This window comes from Cibotium barometz, chromosome 46 (assembly GCF_041138505.1).
Source record: "Cibotium barometz isolate CiBa-2024 chromosome 46, ASM4113850v1, whole genome shotgun sequence".
Lineage (NCBI taxonomy): Eukaryota > Viridiplantae > Streptophyta > Polypodiopsida > Cyatheales > Cibotiaceae > Cibotium > Cibotium barometz.
In genome coordinates this window covers 36630132-36656458 of record NC_141091.1, presented here as the reverse complement: position 1 = coordinate 36656458, position 26327 = coordinate 36630132, and the positions used below count along the sequence as shown (strand labels likewise).

Genomic DNA, 26327 nt, shown 5'->3' with positions numbered 1-26327 from the left:
TAGAACAGTACTCCAGCTCCACTATCTTATCCTCAATTAGCTCTTGCACATAATGACATTGAATCTCAATGTGCTCGTTTGAGCATGAAACACAAGGTAGACTCATAGAATCATTATCAAACACTTCTAAAACATTGAAAAGTCCTAACCATCTAATCCGTAATTTACCAAGAAATTTATGATAACGACTATGATAGACTGGCACAAACTCTGTAAGTAAATGTTCCCCACTCAATGGTAAATGTCAGTCTCACAGGGACGGAGGGGACGGACCCTTGGAACAGGGAGACGCCGTCTCGGGAACACTGTGGGACGGGGACGAACGGACGTCCCCAGCTGGGCGTCCCTCACAAGGTAAGCGGCAAGCCTCAAGGGCCAAGGTCTCAAGTTTCAAGCTCTCACACAAGCAAGCTGTAGCCTCTCAAGACACACACTCTTCCTCACACACTCTCTCTCAAGCTTCACACACACACACACACACACACACCCACCCATCCTCACACTCAAGTTCTCCCTCAACTTTCAAGGCTCAAGCCTCACTCACCTCCATAGCGTAGCCCCCCCTCACTATATTCACACCCTATAAGGGTTTCTGTTTACCTTCCAGTTCCAGTTTCATTTTCTAGGTGCCAGTAGTATCATCTTTATTTTTCTTTTTCATTTTCTGGTTTTTTATCTAGACATTGTATCAGATTCACCATGATGTAACGTTTTGGTCTCATAGGTCATTATGGCCTTTTGAAGACGTTAATATAACATTTCATTTCATTTCTCTCTCTCTCTCTCTCAAGCTATCAAGTGATAAGGAGGCATCCATCATCCATGGCATCCTCCTTGTGGCAATGGCTCTTCAAGTTCCAGCTACCCGTAGAAGGACGACGGGATGGACATGGTGGGATGAGGTCAATCACACCCCATCCCCTCATGGAGGTGGTGCACAGCCATGGACGTGCAAGCTTTGCATGTATAGGCGAGTGGGTGGTACTGACAAAGTAATTTTTAAGCGCCGTTCCCACCCCCGTCCCCGTTCCCTACATATGGCCGTCCCCCATCCCGTCCCCGTCCTCGTCCCCCGTTACCGTTCCCCGTCCCATTGTGACTATGGTAAATGTAGTCTTAGTTTGATATTCGAGATGGATTCAGTGAATGGCAAAGAAAAGAGGTCTTTCTTTGTCTTATTGATTAATTGCTGATAATCTACACAAATCCGAATTTTCTTGTTCTTCTAAGAGACTATCACAATAGGTGACACCCACTCACTATAAGACATTGGATTTTTGCATCTAGTAACTTAGTAATTTCCATCTTAATAAGCTTTGCATAAACTAGGTTCGTTCGATCCTATCGTTGAGAGATCAGACATGCATGTGGCTCTAGGGAAGTATAATGTTGGCATGATTCTCGTTTTAGTCCTTCTAAGTCCATGGAGACGCAGCTAGGTGTTTAACTAAGGCACTTTGGAGACTCTCCCAATGAGATTCCACTAATAAAGACACAATCACCAAGGACTTCTCTTCCGATACTTCAAATCTTGTAAATTTTATACCACAATCACTCACATAATTAGATCGAGGTTTCTAAGAAGATACGAATCTCTTGAGAGATATGCACAACGTCACCACCACGAAACATTTCAATCCTGAGATGTTTCACCTAGAAATGCGAAGTTTCAACCCGAAACATTTCACCTCAGGACATCGTCCGACCGAAACGTCTATATATATAAAATCAAGAGATATAGGTGCTAGGTCTACTATTTGTTGGCAAGAAGTATACAAATGTCAAAATGACTCACATTACATTGTTACAATGATTCACATCATAATTTATAAACATACAAATGTCAAAATGACTCACATTACATTGTTACAATGATTCACATCATAATTTATGAACAAAGACCAAGCATTTTTAAATACGAAAAAATTTTTACTTGTTGAAACGGGCAGATTTTTCTATTTAAAACTTTCATTAGAAACGTTCCAAATTTTCTTTAGCTATTACAATTTTGAGGTTTCAGATGGCGTTTCTTTGAAACTCCGAATCATTTCACCCGTTTCACATTTCAAGGCTCCTGATATGCCTTTCACAGTGACGTTGGATATGCATCGATACTTCTTCTGGATTTGAGCTTTCTAGAGGGCACTATGAGTTGGATGGGATTCGCCGTGGAGTGGATCCGAGATGTTTAAGGACTTCACTCAGCTTCTCACAACCAAGTTCTCATTCAGGGAGAACGTGGAGACAGATTTCCCCTCACCCGCTTGGTCCGACAGGGCTGCCCTCTAGCACCTTATCTTTTCTTATTTGTCACCGAGACCATGAGCAGTTTTCTCTCAGCCCACGAGACAGGGCTCTAGGGATTGCATCTCCCCCTCCGTACACAGGAGGAGCTGCTAGACTCAGAGTTTGCAGATGATATAGCAGCTTACCTTTCTAGAGATGTGGGGAATCTTTAGAGATTCGCTGGGCCGATCGAGATCTTTTGTCGTGCATCAAGAGCGTGGATCAACTGGCACAAGTCCAGTGGTTTCTGGGTAGGCTCTGCACCCGCCCTGACTTGGCATCCAATTGAGGCTTTCCAATGGATTCGGAGGGGCACTCACATTCGCTATCTTGGATGTCAAGTGGGCATTGATATCTCTCTGGAGCAATGGAGAAACAGCTCGCCCCCCTTCTTTTGAGCATTCGGAAGAAGCTTTTGTACTAGGGTTCCGCGAGACTCTCCCTAGCTGGTAGAGTGGTGGCGACAAACCAGATCCTTGCCACCATGTGGTACATTACTTCTTGTTCGGCCTTCTCCCAAGCATGTATTGGTTAGGTACAACACCTAAGGGACAAGCTCGAAGTAAACACGCCGCAAATCTGTCCTCAAAGGTATTGCTAAATCCGCAGGCCTGCATCTCTGTGAAGATCCATCTGTTACTCTATGGCCAAGGCCCCCTAGAGTCAGGGTGCGGGCTGAAATCCAAAGGCTCACCACCGGGAAGGAGTCCTCTAACAATCAGCTTGCCAAGCAAGGCACAGCTCTGAATAGCCGGGTCAATGATGCCTAGGCGCCCTCTACGTCGTGGTTGAATGATCACTCTCCATGCCACCTTGGCCCTGGCAGGCCTCCCGTCACTGCCGGCTCATAAGAAATTCCGGATCAAGGGATTGCTGTAGAGGAGCATCTTCCATAGCCATTGATTTGGAACCCCTTGATCCTTTTACCCGATGGCCACATTCTGGGGGCCCGACCTCATATATCATGGGGCACTTTGAGCTTAGGACCTACCAGGTCCCTTAGACATTGGCTTGCATACAGGCAATTACTCCCAGAGGCTCAGGAGAGAGGCAAGGTTGCATCCGTACGCACGTACCTTATTATAAGGTATGTTTTAGTGTGCAGTACGGTACTGCACCGTACTATATGGATCCGTACGTGCCCCCCTCCCTCCCCCGACTGACCTTTGGCCCAAGATCTTCTCGTAATTACCGATTTTTCAACGCCCGTAGGCATTTGCCTGTAGGCCGCTTATTTATCCACCCATAGGCAATGCCGTCGAGGAAGCACCAAGGGGGGTTTTGAACCCAAGACCTCTTGGTCCTAGGCAAACACCTTCACCACTTGAGCTATCACCTCATTGGCAAGTACGTGGCAGTTTTTAAAAACATTTTGGGCCAAAACAAACCCTAGGCCGGCCGCCGTCTCCGATCTTGGATGACTTATGCAAAGTGCAAACATAGCCATTCCTCTCATTGATACAGACATTGCAGCGAGAGATAATGATGATGCGGTGCGAGCCGCTGCGGTCACCACCATTGCAGAGCTAGAGCTCAGCGTATGATAGCGAAGAAAACATGTTGACGGATGGAGCTCTCATTTTGGTAATTGTATTGTTGAATGTTTAGAAATGATTTGTTTTTTCATTCATTTTTCTATATATATATATATATATATATATATATATATGTACACTGTATAGTATATTTTTTTTTGTTTTTACGGACCTTACGTATTTAACGTACCTCAAAATCTCAACTCGTACCTGAATGCGTACCTTACCTTACCGTACCTTTCCACTTTGGAGAGAGGTTTGGCAAGGATCCGGGATAGAGATAGACTCAGCATCGACATCGACTCTGCTATTCCTCACAAGTGGTTGGCTCCTATCCCAAACCCGACTCCCCTAGCATGGCTAGGAGTGTTTACCAAGCATGATATCATTGTGGCAATTCATGGAGCAGATGAGGGCAATGGGTTGCTCACCTTTTCTATTGAATCCCAAGGCAGATTAGAGAGATCCGAGCCTCCCTTGGAGGATTTTAGTGGCTGTATCTTACAAGGGTAAGGGTGATTGGATTTCATGCACGCGAGTGGCACATAGACCCACCACTGGCCAAGGTGGTTAGGGAGAGATCCTGGCGGCTATGGATTTGGGAGTGTTTCCCCCTTTTTTGCATATTCAATGCGGCTAGGCCACAGGATTCAGATGCCAGAGATTGATGGCACCCCAACAGTTGCAGCACATTGGCAGTCACAGGGCCTCTCAAAGCATTTCCTCTCAAATTTTTGGAAGAGGTTTTGGGACAGTTTTCGGCCTAGAAAGATCACCCTCTTTCTTTGGCTAATGGCACGCAGGAGCTTGGCGGTCGGCACTAGGCTAGCAGTTGGAGGTCGGCCAGCAACTTGCCCGAGGTGCGGCCACCCTTAGGAGTCTCAGCGACTGTAGCACGGCTGGCTGCCCAGCACACTACGTGGTGGCACTTCTATGGACCGTATGTCCGGAGTCCTAGATGCTCACAGCACAACACAAAAGACACTATGTAGCAAAACACAACACAAGAAGAGGCGAGACTATAGAAGGAACGAGAACACTTGCACTACTCAAAGAACACTGATACATGTCCTTCATTGTACCGTGCACACTCTGCAGAGGTCACAGTGAAGAGGACAACAACCGAGTACAAGTGGTATAACGGATGAGCATGAAGGATGTCCTTCAGGATGATGGTGAGGGATGCAAAATAAGGATGTCCTCCAAGATGGAATAAGGATGTCCTCCTGGATGGGATCAACAAGATGTCCTCCAAGATGCAGATCAATAGGATGTCCTCCAAGATGGGATCACGATGTCCTCCTGGGAAGGATGTCCTCCAAGAAGATGAGTAAGAGACGAAGAATGAAGGATGTTTGATATCCTTTAGGATGAGTCGAGGGACCATATATGCCTAAGGTCCAGTCCGTACGTGCACCTCCTTGTGTCGGTTGTGGTGATGCGTCTCCACTTTGGATGATCCCAATGCTTGTCGCCTCCGTTGACTCACTATGACGTTGTGACACTGCTGTGGTGGACAGTCCGTGTGGGCACCCTTGGTGGCTACAGGTCGCCCACCACTAGAGTGCTCACCGTCCTTGGTGAGGAAGATAGAAGTATGTTGCCTGGAGCAGTACCCATTGGGGAGTTTCTTTTTTTCATTTTTTTTTTCATTATCAACCACCAAGACATGAGAAGGTGGGGTCAGGCTTGCATCACACAGACCAAACTGTCCCCCCTATTGCACCAAGGGTGGGTTGATCCCTCTGCCCCTTTGGCTCCTAATACTTCACAGTACACAATGTTTAAGTCTAGCATTATGCCCCACCGTACAACCATCAAACTTCATACACATGAATGAACGAGTTACAGAAATAGAGGCATAGCATAGCTAGGAGGAAGAAAACAGCAAAAAGGGAGCAGCCATATCTCTGACTACAGCTTCACCAAGTCGTGCATAGTACTTCAAACTGCTGAAATTTATAGCATGGAAGAAATGTGTCCACTAGTTTAGCAAGCGTCCTATTAGCCACATGCATGGAGACCACCGGCTGATGCAGACTTTTCTACTTCCACCCCTCATCCCCTTGGTGCATGTCCTCTCCACATAGATTGCATACGTTGGTGAGGAAGCCAACAGGGAGGCGGAACACCTCAGTATAGCTAGGGTCATCCTCTCTGGCAAATCCCACATGGTGGTTCCACTGGTGGAGGGTCCGGGGCTTCATGGACGACTCGGGGCGAGGCATAGGGAAACCGTGGCCATACATGATACAATGCCCCCTTTTCTTCTTCATCTTCACCTTGTTTTTCTTCATCTTTTGAGTTTTGACTGGCTATGGTGGACATGTCTTTTTCTTCTTCGTCTTGCCGAACCTGCTGCCCTTTATCATCTTCTTCCTCTGGAAGATCGTAGCCCTCTGTAGACATACCGAAGGGGTTTATGGACGTCGCATCTTGCAAAAGAATGTTCTAAAACCTCAGACGAGACTAGCTATAGTGTGCTGCTGCAGTGGCCGAGGGGATTATGATGCGAGGCAAGTCAAGAGAGTTGGGGGGAGACGAGTTGGGATGGGGGTTGGAGTAGTTGAGTCATGAGGAGAGTGGTTTGGGCAATCGTGGAGAGGTGGCGGGTGGCCGAGTAGGGGGTTGGTTGAGTTGTGGGAGAGAGTTGGTGACAGCGGGTGCGGGGTCGAGAGGAGCTGGGGTGTCTGACATGGGGTGATTGAGTAGGGGTTGGTCGAGAGGGAGGGTGAGTCGAGGAAGGGGTTGGGGCGGGTGGGCGAGTTGACAAGGGGGGGTTGGGGAGAGTCAACATAAGGGGGAGTGGTGAGTCGACAAAAGGGGTGGTGGTTGGGTGAGGTGAGTCACCAAAAAAAGGGTTGGTTGTGGGGTGAGTCGACAAGAAGAGGGGGTGGTGGTGAGTCGACAAGGTAAGGTCGGCAACTCGGCTGGGTGAGTCGACAAGAAGAGGGGGTGGTGGTGAGATGACAAGGTAAGGGGGGGGCGGTGAGTCGACACAGGGGGGTTGAGGGTTGTACGAGAGAAGAAGGGGGGGGGGGGGATCTCAGCGAGAGGGGGAGTGGTGAGTGAATCGACGAAGGGGAAGCGGTGAATGGAGTCGCCGAGGGGGGGGAGTCGGGTGGCCGACGAGAGGGGGTGCTTCGTGGTTTTAATCCACGAAGAGGGGAAGAGTCGGGGTTTGTGAGGGGTGACCAGAAAGGTGGGGCAGGTGGGTAAGTCGGCGAAGGTTGAAAAAAGGGGAAGGCGGGTGAGGTGAATCAACAAGGGGCAAATACTGTGGTAGAGTCAGCGAGGGGGCTGGTTGGGTGGGGAGACGACAAGGATTGAAGGGGGGGGGGGGGGTGCACAGCTAACGAAGGGGAAGGGTGGGGCGGGTGAGGTGAGGTGAGTTGACGAGGGGGGTGGGTGGGGAGGGTTACCAAACAAGTCGACAAAGAGGGTGGGGAGCTGGCGGCGGACGGCGAACAGCCGAAAGGTAGGGGGGACGGATGGACGAAGAGGGGAGTTGGCGGATAGCCAAAAGGCAATTTTGGCAGATGGCCCCAAGCAGAGAGTGAGGTGACGGATGCTCCGGAAGAAATGTGGGCAGATGGCTGGAGCGGACGGCTGGATGAGGAGCTAACGAATGGTGCGGAGAGCCAACGGACGGCCTACGGTTGCAAGAGCCGGCAGACGAGTGGAGATATGGGGTGGTTTGACGGAAGGTCGAAGGGGAGAGAGGAGTGGCGGATGGACCAACAAGGGAAGGAGGAGGTCCGAGTCTGAGAGGGGGGGCTGTCCAGATGATCCGACAAGGGAAGGAGGGAGCTGTCTGATGAGTCCGTGAGGAGGGAAATTGTCCGAGTCATGAGAAGGGGTCAGACGAGGCAAGAAGGTTGGAATGGGAGAGAGAAGGGGTTGGCGGACAAACCAAGGCGGATAAACCAAAGGAGGAGGATTCGGCGGATGAACCAAGAGGGGGGTTGGAGGATGAACTGGGGGATGGCGGACGAACCAAGGCGTGAAGTTGGCGGATGAAACAAAGCACAGTTGAGGGAATAGTTGGGGAATTTTTATTTTTATTTTTAATTGAGAGGCTAAGCGGGAAACTTGTCTGCCAAGGTGGGTGGGGCTTGCGTTGGGTGTCTGCGGGAGTTGATCTTGTTGCTGTGTCCGGACACAGTGGCATGCCCAACTTGCAGAGCTGGTGATCAGTGGTGGCCTTGTGGTACTAGAATGGGAGGAGGGTTATAGGCGTTGCCGTTAGAGATAGGAGGTGGCACTTGCCTACCAAACTGGCCAATGTGCTAGAGGTTGGAAGATGGTTGGGAAGATAGCCAGGAGATGGGTAAGTGTATGTGTGGCAGGGATCAAGGGTGTCCGTGATGGCACTTGCCTACCAAAGTGGCCAATGTGCTAAAGTTGGAAGATGGTTGGGAAGATAGCCAGGAGATGGGTAAGTGTATTTGTGGCAGGGATCAAGGGTGTCCGTGATGGCGTGTGCAGAAGGGGAAGGAGATTCGTGGGTGGCCCTTGTGGTGTGGGTAGAAGAGGAGGTAAGGTTGGGGATGACCGAGATGAAATAAGGTGACAATAGAATCGATGGTGCGGAGCATAAGGGTAACTAGGCTAGCTTAGCTGTGAAGTAGACTGCAAGCGAAGGGTGCCAGTAGGAACACTGATCTCGGCGAGGAAGTGGGGGTTGGAAGGGTGGTGGAACCGTCGGCAAGTGGGAGTTGGGCAAAGGTGTGGAGTTCAGAGGAAATTTCTTCTTCGTACAGCGATGCTTGGGTCGAATCGAGATGGGTCCCCCTGAGTTGGGGACTTGGGTGGGCTCGTTTGACCCTCCTCTTTGGGGGCTCTCCACACTGACTTCCATCATGTAGGATGTGAGGTTTTCTGCTGCCTGGAGCCAGTCAAGTAGTTTCGACTCATCAGCATGGGGAACAAGGCCTCCTCTTGTCGTCGGCCAAGAAGTGGGCATCAGAGTGCTGGGAGAAGAAATGGGGCCTACTGTGGCACTACGGATGCCTTGATCCAGACCTTCCTCCAATTTGAGTTTCAGTGGGCCATGCTCTTGAGGAATCCACAATCGGTTGGAACCCCAATCATGTAGAGCACCTGTACTCCTAAGCCATGGATGACCAATGAGTAAAGAGTAGGCCCCTCTTACTTCAGGAAGTCATATCACCACAAAGTCAAGTAGGAATGGAATCCCCTGGATTACTACAGTGACACCTTCTACTAGGCCGATAGGGGTCACCTCCCGTTGGTCGGCCATCCGAACACAAAAGTTGGTGGCTGGCTGCATCACCTTGAGATCTACTGCATGGAGTGTATTATCATTTTTGCTTAATTAGAGAATAACCTCAACAAAGTGCTTGGTTGAACAGAACGGAGCTAGGAAATGTGTCGTTTCAATACTTTAGACTCCCAATTTCTTGCTTCTCAATACTAATCCATCTCTAATTGCTCTAATCAATGATTAAAAAAAACGTAATTAATGTTGCTAATAACTTTTCTTACATGCCTCAAAACGCAGAATAGATACTTCCATTGCGTCTAGCATGGCCTAGAACCCTATAATCAACTATTCTTACATATCTAACTCCATCTACCTCTTCTCCAAAATGGTGCTGCCTTCAAATTCATAATTTCTCCTTGTAACCTCCTCCTTCCCTTGAACTTGAAGGACACTTCACACTAAAAATGCACCCCGTCATGTCTCAAATGTCCGGGCACCTCATTTCTCACTCATTTATGGCTTCTACTTTGATATATTTGCTAAATATACTCACTTTTATGGACTCCCGTCAGACTTAACAACACGTCGATTTTTTTTTATAAAATACATCGGAATAGCTCAAAAATGATTTGTACACCATAAAAATAAGTGTAATCGCTAAAATAAATCTCTAATTTAAAAACTCCTCAAATGACTAAAAATCCTACCAAAATAAGCCTTTTTTCTAATTTTAGCTTCAAAATACGTCTCCGCCACCCAATGGACAGAGTGGTTGGTGGTCATTTAATGATCACGTGCCATAAAAAGCACACGCACGCAAATCCAGTCATTCGAGGAGTGGAATTTCGGTATCATGCACGAGCCTCCTTTTGGACTCAAGCAAGGGATAGGGTCACCCAGGATTTCTTTGACATAGCAGGCCCTCACGGGATGGGATTCAGAGGCTGCAGAGGCCAGACAATACCATGCAGGTAGATTCTCCCCATGTTCGGGCCATAGCCACAGGCTTCTTCAGAAATCTCCTTTCAGCAGATTCTCTTACCCCGCAGGTGGAGGCGGCGAGGGACAGAGTTTGGCAGCATACGCGGGAGGTGCTGCCCCTAGATTTCCAGGCCCTCTTGTGCTCCCGTTTCTCTCTCATTGAGCTGCGAGATTCACTTCGAGCCCTTCTGCACGGCAAGCATCCAGGGCATGGCGAGCCGGTCACTCTCCTTTTGTGCCATTGGGATCTCACGGAAGGTGGTTTCATGGCTGCCCTCAAGACACATGCCAGAGAGACTCTTTGAGGGGCTGATTCACTTGATTCCGAAGGAGGGTAGTGATCATTTGAAGATTCGAGAGTGGCGCCCCATCACTCTCTTAGGAATGCCTACAAAATCCTCGCCAAAGCCAGCAACTAACGCCTACAGCCTCATCTCCCCGACTTGATCCATGGCACCCAAACCGGCTTCATCTAGGATAGGAGCATCTTGGATAAAGGCCTATGACAGAGTCAATGGCTTTCTTGGAAGGAAGAATGGTGTCACAATTGTGACTTAATCTCTCTTAATTATCCTTAATTACCCTTAATTACTCTTAATCATTGAAAAGACACCAGTGAAGGGTCACACCCTGTCACATGGGTCATCACCATCAATCCTCTGTCTGGGGGGTGTATAAATTTTGATCATGTTTTAAATCACTAATAGGTTGAGAACTCCTCACAGTGGTATCAAAGCAAACAAGTTCTAACCTATAGGATGCCCACATCCAAAAAAAAACCCTAACCCTAACCTTAAAAATCAGAAACCCTAAATCAGCAAATAAACCCTAAAATCTAAGCATCTTACTTTATAGTGCTAAGTCTTTTTGATCATGTCTTAAATCATTAATAGGCTAAGAAGTCCTCACAATGGTATCAAAGCAAACAAGTTCCAACCTGTAAGATGGCCACATCCAAAAAAAACCCTAACCCTAACTCTAAAAATCAGAAACCCTAAATCAGCAAATAAACCCTAAAATCAGCCATAGTAGGGTTTGTATGAAAGAGAGAGAGAATGTCCCATTCAATTTTGCTAATTTATCCTGATTTATGATTTTCCCCAATATGGAGTAAGCCTCTTCTAAAAAAAATGGAATGTTGTAAGTGATAACAGGGCACACATCTATGACAAGAGAGCAAGTCGGCACTTTCCCACCCTCTTCTAGCCTTCGATTTGCCTCCAAGGCATCTTTTGGGCTCAATCAACACTTTCAAAGAGCATGCTAGAGGGTCACGACGCTTCACAAACATTATAAGTGAATGTTTTAAGAGCCAAACATTATATTATAAGGTTTTGTTTTCAAAACCTTGACCATATTACAAGAGCCCAACTTTAAATCGGCCAGCCCACATACAAAAAAAAAAAAAAAACGAAACCCATTCTAATCTACATGTCCAGCAACGATCAGCCCCGGCCCGACCAGTGCACCATTCAAAGCAAGAACCAAAATTGCCACAGACTAGTACATCAACAAAAAAAAAAGAAGCAGACACTGTAACGTTCTAAAAACCGGCCAACCCCAACGATGAGCAAGTGCTTTCTGCAACAACAAATTAAAAAAATTATGCCGCCTCCCTTTCTTTGCAGCACATTCGTCGGCGGACATGTCAACGGTGGTTTTTCTCGTTCTACAAAACAAAACAAAAAAACCATACATCAAGTGTGCCCCTTCTAGTTTCTCATTTTGTGCCTGTATTAATACACACCCAAAAAAAAAAGAATTTTCGAGTTCAAGAAACCCGGCGTTTCATTCTTCTCCGGGCATAGCAGGAGCCAACATTACCTTCTACGGGCTGAAGACACCCATTCGCATTTACTCGGCACACCTTACCATTTTCCGGTAAATCCTCTTTTATTGTAGTAGCTCGACGAAGGGAGTTACGACTTCAATTACATCCAAGACGCTCCTCCTCGGGCACCTTCTCCCTGCTTGACCCTCCACCTCGCATCTTTAGAGTACAGGTAGCTACACCTACCTCATATCCTCGCCAGTATGACGTGTGGATCATTGCAATTATAACTCCCGAGGAATACCTACACCATTAGACCTTTCTTCTGCAACGGTACCCATATGTGGACCTGTCCATTCCGGTGTGCCGAATCCTCTTCCACGAGCTAGGTCTCTACCCAGAGGGATCACCTTTCTTGTATCGGTACGCGCTACCTCACTTGACTATTCTCCGCTAAACCGGGTAGTCTATTCCAGATCCCCCCTTGACAACCTCGCCCCAATCTTACTCTATGGCATCAACTTGCCCTCCTAGCAGTGGTTCTCACTAGGACACAATCGAGTTCCATTACCTGCCATGGCAGATAAACCAATCATTGAGGACGAAACCGTTCTCACCCAATGGCAGCAAGAGATGCAAAACCAGATGGCGGCTATGCAAAGTCGATTCCATAAGACTTTGAAGACTCTCACGTCGCAAATGCAGTAGATGCGGTCCCGACATTCTCAACATGCAAGTTCGACGGCTTCAACCAACGTACCGACGTACCAGTTCCATACACCGACATGGTACCCACAGAGGTAGAAGTCGATGACCTCAAAGTTATTTATCGCTTGTTACAAGCATCAAAAACTAAGAAATTGGACATTAAACCTCCTGAGCCCTTTTCCGGCCAATGCAATAAGCGTACACTTGACCAATGGTTGTACAAGCTCCGCTTGTACTTCGATTCCATGGACTTCACCAATCCAAGAAAGATAACCTTCGCCGTGGCTTTGCTAAAAGATAATACATTCTTACGGTGGCAACAACTGTTGTCTAATGGGAAGACCAACACGTGGAAAAAATTCAAGCGTGTCATCCGTAAGCAGTTCATACCTAACAATGTGGATTTTCAAGCACAATCTCTCTTATGCCACGTGACCCAAACGGGATCATTGATCTCTTATATCTCGCAGTTTACCAGCTTGGTACTTAAGATTTCAACATTGTCCCCAGATGACAAGCTACATGCTTTTGTTGAGGGACTTACCCCCACGTTACGCACGGATCTTCACAAATATGACCCAGTCGACCTTGTAGTTGCCATTCACTATGTTGAATGCATAGCCAATATCCCAATCACACAACGAGGATCTTCGTCACAAGGTCGCCCAAGCTCTTCTAATTTCGACAACGATAATACGTTCATTCGTGGTGGTTCCAAATCTTTTGGTGGTTCTCAACCTCGACCCAATTCTCACCAACAGCAATCGTTCCAACAACCTCGCCAACAGGACAAGTCGTCTTTTAATCATTCTGAGCGTCAGCAGTCTTATAACCCACGAGGATCAGACCATGGACGAGACTGTGGACGTGACCAATCTCGCAACACTCGTTTTACAATAGCTTCGTCTTCTCGTGACCAGCAAAAGACACGATTGTGCGCAATTTGTATTGGCAACCATAGATGGTTTGAATGCCCTAAACCACCCTCAAAACTGTAATGTTGAATCCTCAACATCAGAAGACTGCTCCGATAAAGGAAAACATGCAGTAGCTCATGTACTTCATGTTAATCTTAACCTTGACACATCTATGGCAAATTTTATTGAGTCAGTTGATGACTACATCGAGGATTCTTCCACCATGACTTCAGAAGAAGAACAACAAGATGATATTGAAAAGTCCTTGGATTCTTTATCTCAATATAATGAGTCACCAACAATGAACTTCTTTGAAGACAAAAAGATTACCAAAGCAGATATAGAAGGCAGGGTGGTGGTGGCAAACCAGTTACTTCCTGCCACCATGTGGTACATCACTTCATACTGGGCCTTTTCTCGGGCATGTATTGGCCACGTACAATGATCGATCTGGAACTTCTTATGGGCCGACAGCAATAGGAGGCCAGCAAGGGCCAAGGTGGCATGGACATTGATCATTCAGCCACGTCGCAGAGGGGGGCTAGGCCTCATCGACCCTTCTACCCAGAGCCACGTACTACTGGGCAAGCTGATTGTTAGAGGTCTCCTTCTCGATGGTGAGCCCTGGAAGGATTTCCTATTGGCCCGGATTTTAGCCCGCACTCCGAGTCTTGGGGGCCCTTGGCCGCAGGGTACCAGATGGATCACCACTAATTCTAAGTCCGCCACTACATTGTTCACCCTCAACCAAAAGAAGTACGCCGCTCACCTCCAACTCCACGGCAGATTATACATGATCCTCGAGAATAACAACATCATTCTCAACAACAGCTGTACAAGCGAAAACTTTTGCCAGGCAGCGACAAGCAAAGCCCCTCTACATCGGCATAAGAGTTCTTGAGCGGCAACCTGCCTTCCCTCCGGCTGGATTCCAGTCACCGCCTACCATGGACTATAGCTACGGTTTCGACATTGGCACTTATAACTGGACGGCGAGAACGTGGTTTTAGCCAGGCTTTTGAGGATAGATTTGCAGCCAGTTTACTTCGTGCTTGAGATCATCTTAGGCCAACCCTTAGACAGATAGCTCTAGTTGCCTCAGAGGAGCGGCTTCAGCAGCCTTTGGTCTGGAACCCCCCGATCCATTTACCCAATGGCCACATGTTAGGGGCCCGACCGCATGTATCTTGGGGTGCCTTGAGCATGGGACCAGCCAGGTGTCTTGGAGATTGGATCGCCCATAGGTAGTTACCCCCAGAGGTGCAGGAGAGGCCTGACAGGGATCCAGGGTAGAGATAGGCCAGCATCGACATCGACTCAGCTATCCCTTAGGAGTGGCTGACTCCTCCAAACCCGACCCCCCAGTGGGGCTACACGTGTTTACCAAACACGATATTCTCGTGGCAGTCCACAGAGCAGATGACGAAAGGGTCTTTTCACTTTTTCTATTGGATCCCATGCCAGACTAGAGAGATCTAAGCTTCCCTTGGAGAATTTTAGTGGTTGCACCTTGCAGAGGGTGAGGGTGATTGGTTTTCGGGCATGAGATTTAACACCGGCCAAGGTGGCCAGAGAGAGATAATGGCGGCTATGGATATGGGAGTGCCGACCTCTCACATGCCTTGAGTGGGACCCGAGAGAGTGGACTTGGCATGATCCAGCGCAACGGGAGGAGACTCTCGATGCCCCCTTCTTTGCATATATTGCGCGGCTAGGCCACAGGTGTCTAAGATAGATGACACACCGACAACAGGAGCACATTGGCAGTCTCGGGACCTCTCACAGCGCTCCCTTTCAGATTTCTGGAAGAGACTATGGGAAAGCTTTCAACCTAGAAAGATCACCCTCCTTCTTTGGTTGATGGCGCATAGGAGTTTGGCGGTCGGTACTTGGCTGGTAGTTGGAGGTCGGCCAACAGCTTGCCCGCGGTGCGGCCACCCCCAAAAGTCTCAGAGACATTGCCTTTGGGATTGTCCGAAGGCTCAACAAATTTGGTAGCGGATTCTCCGCATCTTCGCTATGGACAAGGCACCGACCTGGATCGTTACATGGGGCACTGTCGCTTGGGCCACAGAGGTTGGAATGGTCAGGGCTTATGAGGAGGATGGCGGAGGGCTAGGCCTTCAGGTCTCTCACCATCGTATTGCAGCAGTACACTGTACCAGTCATCACAGCCCCACCTACAGGCGACTGTCACCCAAGCTCATGCCAGAGATGGGAGATTTACAATAGCATAGCAGCCTGGCACATTTGGCGTGCTAGATGCAACAAGGCCATCAAGGGTACCCACGCATATGCCTTGATATCATTCACACCCTCTGCGGTCAGTGGAGGAAGTTACAGGGAGGTTCTGACCGCATCTTGTTGTCGTACTTTAAATGCTAAATCCCAAGTCGTAGCATCATTCTTTAATGTCTTCTTCTTTGTCTACTTCCAAATGTTAGACTTGAAGTTGACTTAGCTATATTGCGGTGTAGAAGAATCTAGAGGTTCAACCATGAATTCTCTCAATGATACCTGGAGAGTAATCTGTCGAATTGTTCTACTTCATAGTAGTGAAGTACTCACCCAAGTTATTAGAAGAATGTGTGAAATTCTCTACAATGTTCAAAACTTTATCCTCTTGCTTTATATCACATGTGTCATCCCATGCGGGTAAGATTGAAACAAGTGTTATATCCGCTTTGGTAATCTCTATGTCTTCAAAGAAGTCCATCGTTGGTGATTTATCATACTAAGATAAAGAATTCAAGGACTTTTCAATATCATCTTGCTATTCTTCTGAAGCCATGCTGGAAGAATCCTTGATGTTGTCGTCAACTCACTCAATAAAATTTGCCATAAATGTGTCAAGGTTAAGCTTAACATGAAGTGCATGAGCTACTACATGTTTTCCTTTATCGAAGGAATCTTCTGAGGTTGAAGATTCCACATTACGGTTTTGAGGAGCATTGGATCATTTGGGGCATTTAAACCATCTATGATTGCCATTACGAATTTTGCACAATCTTGTCTTTTGTTATTAAAGCTAAGCTATTGCAGGACGAAGAGTGCAAGATTGGTCATGTCCAGAGTCTCGTCCACGGTCTAATCCTCGTGGGTGATAAGACTGTTGATGCTCAAAACGATTAAAAGACGACATATCCTATATTGGCAAGGTTACCGGAATGACTGCTGCTACGAATTTGATCGAGGCTGAGAACAACAAAAAGCACAAATGAACGTATTACCGTTGCTAATATTAGAAGAGTCTAGGTGACCTTGTGATGACGAAGATCCCCATTGTGTGACTTGGATATCGGCTATGCGTTCAGCATAGTGAATGGCAGTTGCAAGGCCGATATTTGTGAAGATCCGTACGCAACATGGGGGTAAGTCCCTCGACAAAAGCATGTAGCTTGTCTTCTGGGGACAATGTTGAAATCTCCAGTACCAAGTTGGTAAACTGTGAGATATAACAGGCCAATGATCTCGTTTGGGTCAAATGCTTGAAAATCTGCATTGGCATGTATGAACTACTTACGGATGCCACGTTCGAATTTTTTCCACGTGCTGACAGCCTTCCCATTAGACAATCACCGTTGCCACCATAAGAATGCATTGTCTTTCAACAAAGATGCGACGAAGGTAATGTTTTTTGCATCGGTGAGGTCCTTGCAATTGAAGTACAAGCGAAGCTTGTACAGCCGTTGGTTAAGTGTACGCTTATTGCGTTACCGGAAAAGGACTTAGAAGGTTTAATGTCCAATTTCTTAGTTTTTGATACTTGTAACAAGTGATAAATAACTTTTAGGTCATTGGCTTCCAACTATGGGGGTACCACGTCGATGTCTGAAACTAGTACGTCGATTGAAGTCGTCGAACTTGCAGGTTGAGAATATCGAGATTACGACTGTTGCATCTGTGACGTGAGAGTCCAAAATCTTATGGAATTGACTTTGCATAGCCGCCATCTGGGTCTACATCTCCTGCCGCCATCAGGTGAGAACGGGTTCGTCTACAATGATTGGTTTATCCGCCATGGTAGGGGATGGAACTGGATTGCGCTACTGCAGCTCTTGTTGGCACTATTGTGCCCTAGTGAGAATCATCGCCGGGAGGGCGAGTCAATGCTATAGAGTAAGATCGGGGTGAGGTGGTCAAGAGGGGAGCAAGAATAGACCACCTAGTGTAGGGGGAAGGGCGGATCAGCAAGTACTGTGATCGGGCTAGGACTCTCGAGTACTGGTGTGGGTGTCCAAGGAGAATAGTCAGGTGAGGTAGCACGTACCGTATAGAAGGAAGGTGGTCCCTCTCGGTAGAGACCAAGCTCGTGCAAAAGAATTCGGCACACCAGAATGGAGAGGCCCACGTAGTGACGTATGGGTACCACCGCAGAAGAAAGGTATAATGGTGCAAGTATTCCTTGGGAGTTGTAACCACAAAGATCCACACGTCGTACTGGCGAGGCTCTGAGGTAGGTGTAGCTACCTATACTCGAAAGATGCAAGGTGGAGAGTCAGGTACGGGAGAAGGCACTAGAGGTGTTGTCGGAGAAGGTGCCCAAGAAAATGGGATTTAGTGAAAAATGGTAATGTGTGTCCAGTAAATGCAAGTGGGTGTCTTCAACCTGTAGAAGGTAATGTTGGCTCCCAAAGAGTGTTGTGTCCAAAGAAGAATGAAATGCTGGGTTTCTTGAACATGGAAATAGCACATTTTTCTTTGGTGTGTATTTATACAAGTACAAAATGAGAAATTGAAAGGAGCACACCTAATATATGGTTTTTTATTGTTCTGGTTTTGTAGAATGAGAAATACCACTATTGACGTGCCTGGCGAATGTGTTGCAGAGAAAGTGAGGCGATGGAATTTTTTTAATTAGTTATTACATAGAAGTACCTGCTCATCGCTAGGGCTGGCTGGTTTTACAAAACCTTATAATACAATGTTTGGCTTTTAAAACATTCACTTATAATGTTTCTGAACAGTCATCACCCTCCAGCATGCTCTTTGAAGATGACGATTCAGCCCAAAAGGTGTCGTGGAAGGCTAGAAGAAAGTGGAAAAGTGTCGAGTTTCTCTCCTATCATAGATGTGTGCCCTGGTATCACTTACAACATTCCATCGTTTTTTTTCTTTGCAAAACAGGCTTACTACAAATTGGGGAAAATTCATAAATCAGGCAAAATTAGCAAAAATTGGGTGAAATTGACCCTCACATCACAACTCACCACCATACTCCACACATCTGCCACCGCTTCTTTCATCTGCACATGGCGGTCTACCGCCAAGCTACCTTGCGGTTCCATGCCCCAGAACTGTTGGTATGATGACAAATGCCGGGCCACACGGTCCCGTCTTAAGCATGAGGCACGGATTGGGCAAATCACGAAGCGCCAAGCGCAAGAGATTTCTCAACGGCTGACCCAACGCAAGAAACAGGAGGTCTACGCTCGAAAAGAGGATGCGTTATACCGACTTTTCTTAGGGCCGAGCCGCAAAGAAGCCTGGAAGAAACTCCGAGAACACCTTCCCACACCTATCACCTATCCGGACACATGGCACTCCTATGAACGCTCCCTCTATCATATCCCCCATCACCAACCCTACCCCCACCACCAGATCCCCGTCCCACCACCTCCGCCTTCTTCACAAAGGGCATGCATGGTCCTCAAGGCCATTAGTAGACTACGCAATGGGCGAGCCTAGGATCATGAGGGACTCACTGCCGAGTACATCTCGCATGCCGATGACACCCTGGCGCCCCTACTAGCCTAAATGTTCAATAGAGCCCTTTGTGAAGGATTTCCACCCTCTTGGTCCACCAACACCATCACCCCCATCTTCAAAGCCGGAGATCCACTTGATCCTAATAATTACAGGACGATCATGATTGGCCACACATTGGCCAAACTCTATGGATTAGTGCTAGAGGCGGAGCTCAGTTCATTTGCAGAGCGCCAGGGATGCAGAGCCTCAGGACAGGCTGGCTTTCGGAGGAGCTACTCTACCCTTGACCACATCTTCACCCTCCATGCCATCATCGAGGAGGGTAGAGCACGACATCAGAGGATTTACTGTTGCTTTGTGGATTTCCGCAAAGCTTTTGATATTGTACCCCGAGCCCGCCTCCTACACCGTCTACAGGAGATAGGAGTCCCATCTGACATGGTTTCGAGCATCATCGCCCTCTATGAGTCCGTCACTAGACGAGTGAGAGCCCCAGGAGATACATCAGAGGAGATTTCCAGCACTATTGGGGTGAAACAGGGCTGCCCTCTATCGCCCACTCTTTTCGGCCTCTACATTGATGAGATCTCGAGCTTCATTGACGGATTACGTGGGGCTGGTCCCACATTGGCAAGCATATTGATACCCATACTACTTTATGCAGAAGACATCGTCCTCCTCTCAGACTTAGCCGAGGGGCTTCAGAGACAATTGGATGACTTACATGACTCTTGCACTCAGCGGGAGCTCTGTGTTAACCTTGGTAAAACCAAGGTAATGATCTTTAATACCTCTCGCCCCTTCACATCCAGATTGAGCATCCAGATTGAGCTTCACCCCTCTCTCTTCATTAACAGAGGCTCTCTTGCAGCAGACTAGAAGCACTTGAAAAATCCTCTGACGGTGTGGCCTGAATAGGACAGCAACCCCACTTGAGCCCCGCACTCTACATGATCTACGCTCCCCTCTGTATACAGACTCCTACTCGTACCCAGACACATGTGGCAATCCTCTCTTTGGGCTCTGATGCGTCTCCGTTCAGAAAACAATGTCTCTCCTTGTCAAAGTCTCTAAAAAGCCTCCAAGGTCCAACCACAATGCGCCATTACAACTCTAGGTGGCTATCCTCAATCTAGTCATAGTCTCATAGACCCCACGCCCTATTTCATGCTGTGCTTTGTAATGATCACATGGAATAATCCATAAATGGACCATTTCCCCGCTTTCTATGCCTCCATGAGCCGTATCAACCAGGCTTTCTTTTGCTCCACTTGCAGTGGTGTAAGGTCATCACCAACAAAGATTTTAATGCCCCATACAGCAACCTTTTCATGTGGGAAGGTTTGGCAGGACTAAGCATCATGAAATTTCAGAAGGGTCTTTCTATGATCATATCTTTGGTGGCTCTCCATGCAACAATGAAGGGTGTCCTCCCCACACCCATCTGTCGGCATAGTGCTACTCCATCCTCCTTGGGAGAGTTCTGGCGGGAAGCCCTGTGATGTGAGTCGTAACGTTAACTGCCCTACCCTATCTACCCTTCTCTTCCTTGAGCATGGCGGTCATGATAGCCTATGTGCTCACACGGGTCTTTTGTTGCTTGGCCACCTCCACCCACTGGGAGCTAGTTTCAATGTTTTGTGTAAGGGCATTGTGGTGGTCTGGATATCTTCTTGGAACTTGGCAGTGGCTTCTTTGATCTTAATTACCTGCAAAATAATGACTGCCTGCTGTGATTTCTCGTTCCCTTTTAGCATTTCAGCTTCTATTGCTGCCATGTCCTGCTTATGTTGCTATTTCAGCTTGGCAAGCTGTTGGTCATGGGCCTCTTCAACTCAGCTACTTATCTGACATGCTGCTTGACCTGGAACATCAGATTGTCCCGAAGGATGACAAAGCCATCTCATGCATAGGATTTCATGGAGCTGTTATTTTCACCATGCTTGCATTGATATAGGTTTCCATTTTGCCAATTACCTCCTTCAATCTGCCTTGCAGGCCATACCATCTCGCAGAACAGATCATCTCAGGCAAGGTGTGGGGGTGGAATGGTGCCCAAAAACAAAGTTCTCTAAATAAAGCAAGATTGGTGTCAATGTTTTCTAATTTTTCTTTTCCCTTTTTTTTTCGCAGAAAAGGACTTCTATTAAGTATGAATAGACCATACAAAATCATGGCTAGAAGCTGGAATCCTCATCCCAAAATGTATGGCAATCTCAACCAATCTGGGGCACAAAGGTACCAAGAGAGTCCTATGGGGGTCGATGAGAAAAGATCCCATGATCCCACTCCCTCATGAAAAAAGTGTGCTTTGCTTGCACAGGTCCGGATGGTCCCTACGTACGAGCCCATGTGGCCATAAGAGCATGAATAATATTTCCCCATATGGTACAAATGTTTTCGCCTTTAACCCAATAGAAAATTTCCCTTCTAAACTAGGGTGTAATTTCCCCAACTCAAAAATGATCCCATTGTTCAGAAGAAAAAAAGGAAGGAAGAGGGGATTTGTTGTTGTTGGAGGAGAAAGATAAAGAAGAGGGAGGGGGGGGAGTGTGGGCGATAATAAGGTGGATAAGTTTAATACCTGCAGTATTCCATGCCATGTAGAGATAATGCATGCCATGTGTAGGGTGAGGAAGCCAGGTGCTGCCTGCAGATTTGGTGCTGAGTTGTACAAATAACAGCCTGTGCACATGGCGACTCTTTGAAAAATGTATTGAGGCCAGCCTTAAGAGATGGAATGATGTGGTGGTGAGCTGGCCTTGGGAGATGGGGCAATGTGGTAAGCTCGACAAGATAGGGTGATGTGGCAAGGAGTTGAAAGAGTATGAGGGAAAGTAGGAGACGTCGCGCTGGCTTTTCACCCTTTGCTTGGCCTTTATATGTGAGGAGCTCATGAAGAACACATTTTGTGGGAGGTCTCTTAAGTCAGCATTAAGACAAAGAATACAGGTTCAGGTTCATCTATGTCCCTTATAAAAGCCCATCAAAATCCTTCCCCAGAACTAAGCCATCAATCTCAACCTAGAAATCAGATCATGAGTGTTCTACTCATTAACTGAATCTCTAGGTTGAAAGCAATCGTGTACTACCATCTACAATAGCTATATGCCAACATGCAATCCCAATAGATGTCCACTCCAAAGTATGAGGCAGAACGAACCACTTGAGTCCAGAGGAACGCAATTTAGGGTTAGATTGCAGGTGTTCCAACCATAGTTGTTTCTCGTACCGGTACGAATAGGTTTGCACAGTACGATATGCCCGTTTACGACCGTTGGAGCTGCCCGTTTACGACCGTTTTCTGCGCCGTTTTATGGCCATTTTATGACAGTTTTTGTGGTTGTTTTCTGGCCGTTTTGGCTTGCCTTGTGACATGTGTTGGGCCAAGTCTTTGGCACTTGGCACTTGCCTATGCCATGGGCCATAGACCACGGCCCATACTTATAAAATGCCCACCCCCTAAGCTTCCCTCAAGGCTCTCATTGCTCAAGTCTCAACTATCAAGGCCTTCCTCTCCAAAAGGAAGGCCCTTAAGGGGGAAAAGATTTATTGGGATGAGGACCTTACATTGGCACAGATAGCACACCGGCAGGAACACATGCCGCGTGTGCTTGAGGCAAGGAAAGAGGGGAAATGGGCGGTATACAGAGATGGCCGAGTCATCATTACGGAGAGGAGGCCCACTTGACGGTGCGCGGCCTATAAGACCTTGCGATTCACGGTGTGGAATTGCAACAGAGCACTTAGAACAGATGCAGGATACTTTGAGGATACTTTCAGACACAATGATATTGCTATGTATACGGAGACCCATCAATGCACAAACAAGAGGCTTCCTGATGTCCGGGGTTATAGATGGGAATCAATTTTCCGCCCTCAGCCACGCACAGTGGGAGGTACCAGAGGATCTGGAGGAGTGGCAATACTTTACAGGGAGGAGCTTCGTGACAAAATACATATGGTACATAGAGATGCAGATGCGAGGTACATGTAGATCCAAATATGCAGAGAGGGGCTCCGCGAGCTATATGTGGCGGTATGCTACTTCCCCCAGCCCACTCTAGGTTTGCACCATCAGGAGAGTCGCCCTATATACCACTATATGATGATATCATGAGGTTTGCCAGCATGGGAGACATACTACTATTGGGAGACTTTAATGCACGTACAGCCACAGAGCAGACAGAGTTGTATGATACTCAAGAGGCTATGTACCGGGAGATCACGGCAGAGGATGTAGGGTTGCGGAGATCAGCACAGGATGAGGGGGAGATTACAGATTATGGCAGGCATTTTCTCACACTCGGGAGTGTATATGGGCTGGTCATATACAATGGCTTATCGAGATGGCAAGGATCACATGCTCTCACACACTGGAACTCTAAAGGGGGAGCGAGCACAGTGGACTACTTGATGGGATCTCCTTCATTGATACCTAATGTGCGGGGTTTCACGACTTCCAGTAGGCCCATTGGCATAGCAGCCGATCATGCATACCTAAGTTTCACACTAGTAGGTAGATCCCTGAGAGATGGGCCAGCCACTCATCTACCTGGGTACCCGAGATATCAGTTTACACGTGAGACAGTTGCGGTTTATCGAGATGTAGTATCTGATGGCTTGTTCGCTTTAGACCCGCATAGCCCTCTGGACGAGATCACGAGAGGATTGGCAGGTGTACTACATGCATCCGCCTCATATGCATTTCCCTGCACTATGATCCCTTCCACCCACCCCCGCAGCAGTGCCCCACAGAACAATTGGTGTGATGACGAGTGTCGTGACACACGAGCACAGCTACAGCATGAGATTGCCATTGGGTCTCACACGCATAGACAAGCCAGGATGATCTTTTCGCGCCTTGTGCGGAGGAAGAAACGAGCCTATCTGGCTAAGCTACAGGAGGAGATCTACCAACTCTTCCTGAGGAAGGACAGCAAGAGGGCATGGAAACTCGCGGGCAGGTGCCCGGGGGACTAGGGCCTTTGACACACTTGTTGATACCATCAATATTTATTTAAACATTTAAACATGGCCACAGCCTTAACACATATCCATCATCACTTTGCATAAAACATAAAGCTAGACAAAACATCCACAAATGCTGAAAATGGAGCTTGCACGCGTGACACCGCATAGAGGCCGGAATGGGCCGACCCCCCCCTTGGAGTATTTTATTACCCAAGGAGAATAATATCATGTACAAGCTTTGAGGGCCTTACTCTCCCCACGGGAGATGCCGGATTATCCCTATACAAATGCCATAACACAGCCCAACACAAGGCTACCAAGCCGGAACATAGGTTGTAGAAATGCCGAGCCAACAATATAATCCATATACCTCCGTGTGGGTACTGATTCTTACCCAAAAACCATGGGTCTTCATGCAAGAGCTGGTACAGCAAGTACAACTCTCCATTCAGTCGGTACAGTAGGTACAATGGCTAGTACAGCAAGTACAATAGCTGGTACAACCGATACAGTGGCTGGTATAGTAGGTACTGCAAGTACAAATGCTGGTGCAACAAGTATAGTGGCTAGAATAGCGCTCGCTGAAGCTTCCGCTCCCCCCCTGCTCGCGCTGCAGCCTGCATGCTCACCCCTTCCCCGTCTCCTTTCTGCCCTCGCCTCTCCCCCGCCTCTGCTCTTTAGCGCCCCCCCACATCTGTTCTCTGCCGCCTGTGCCCCCCCCACCCGTACTCATTCGCGCTAGCCCCCCCCCCCCCCCCCCCCCCCCCCCCCCCGCCTGTGCTCTTTCGCACCCCCCCCCCTTCGCCTGTGCTCTCTCGCGCCAGCCCCCCCCCCCTCCACTGCTCTCTTTCTTCGCGCCACCCCCCCCCCCTTGCCCTTGCCGCCTGTGTTTGTAATCCCCTCACATCACTTTCTTTCCGCCCCCCTTTGTTCTCCCCCTCCTCCGCCGTTCCTCGCTCCGCCGTTTGTGCATCTCGGTTCCTGCAAGGTTTTCCGTTTACGCTTCGCCTTCGACAAAGCTTCAGACACTGATGGAGGCTCCTCCCGCCCCACCTCAGAGGGACTCTTCCGCAGCCCCCTCGCCTGCCCCTGAGGATACCCCCATCAGGCTTTCTCTTTCGCCGGAAGAGGAAGCGAGCCTCGCCGCAGAGGTGGAACGCCTCCAGGCACATTCCACCATCTGCCGTATAGTCGACACTCGCCCCAGCACAGGGGAGATCCGGGATCTTCTCCACGCCCGCCTTCTCGCAGATGTGGGCAAGATCCTGGACGTTCAGCTTCTACTGGGCCGCGGATACTACCAGATCGAGTTCGAGAGAGCCCAGAGCGCATGAGTCCCCTGGACATCAGGGACGCTCGGGCCTTCTTCAGACCTTGGCGGCATGGCTTCGACCCAGTAGCGTGGCCGAGCAGGGAGAGCGCCTTTTTCATGTCACAGTTTGCTTCCCTGGACTCTGCCGCGAGTACCTTCCGCTCCTTTCTAGGATAGGGGCATTGGTGGGCTCGGTGCTTGAGACTGGCCCTACAGCAACTTCAGTGGTGGCTAGAGCAGCTGGCCTGCCTTCAGTCATGGTTTTGGTTCCTGACATCTCCTCCCTTCCGAAGGTCATTCAGCTACCTAGGATAGGGGGGGGATGGATTGATCGGAGAGTGGAGTTCTCGGGGCTCCCGAACCAGTGCTTTATATGCAGGCAGGTTGGTCACCTAGCCAAGGCTTGCCCTCGCAGGAGACCCCGACCTTCACCACAGCAGCAGGCCCGCGATGGCCCGCCCACAGATGCGGCTCGGCAGGCAGCCTCCGGGACACCTGCTCAGCCCACGGAGACTTCAGAATGGCAGCCTAGACAGGGGCGCCATAGAGGAAGACAGCCACAGCAGCAGGCCCAGAGGCCGATGCAGCAGCAGTCACAGTCTCAGCATCACTGGGTTCCAGTGAGGAACAGATTTGCTCCCCTCCAGGAGGAGACCCCAGCGCAGCGTGAGGATCTCGAGATGCCAGCACCCCCTCCTTCGCCCCCACCCCCCCTCCCCCGTCCCCCCCTCCCGCCTCGCTTCCGCCTTCGCCTCCCCCCGTTCCCACTCCGGTTTTGTCAGCGGCTCCTTCCCCGCCCCCTTCTCCCCCCCCCCTCCCCCTCCGCTCGCCTCAGCTCCCCGGGAGGCCCTGGCAGTACCCTGGGGCTCACCTGCTGTCCGGCGGGCACTGAGCACCGATCTTGCTC

The 26327-nt window shown here is 48.6% G+C and overlaps 1 protein-coding gene across 2 annotated transcripts in view; it reads right to left on the bottom strand.

The window, feature by feature from the left end:
• Positions 1-26327, bottom strand: part of LOC147612182 (Thioredoxin superfamily protein) — a 193096-nt gene that overhangs the window by 8258 nt on the left and 158511 nt on the right. The window lies entirely within an intron of this gene.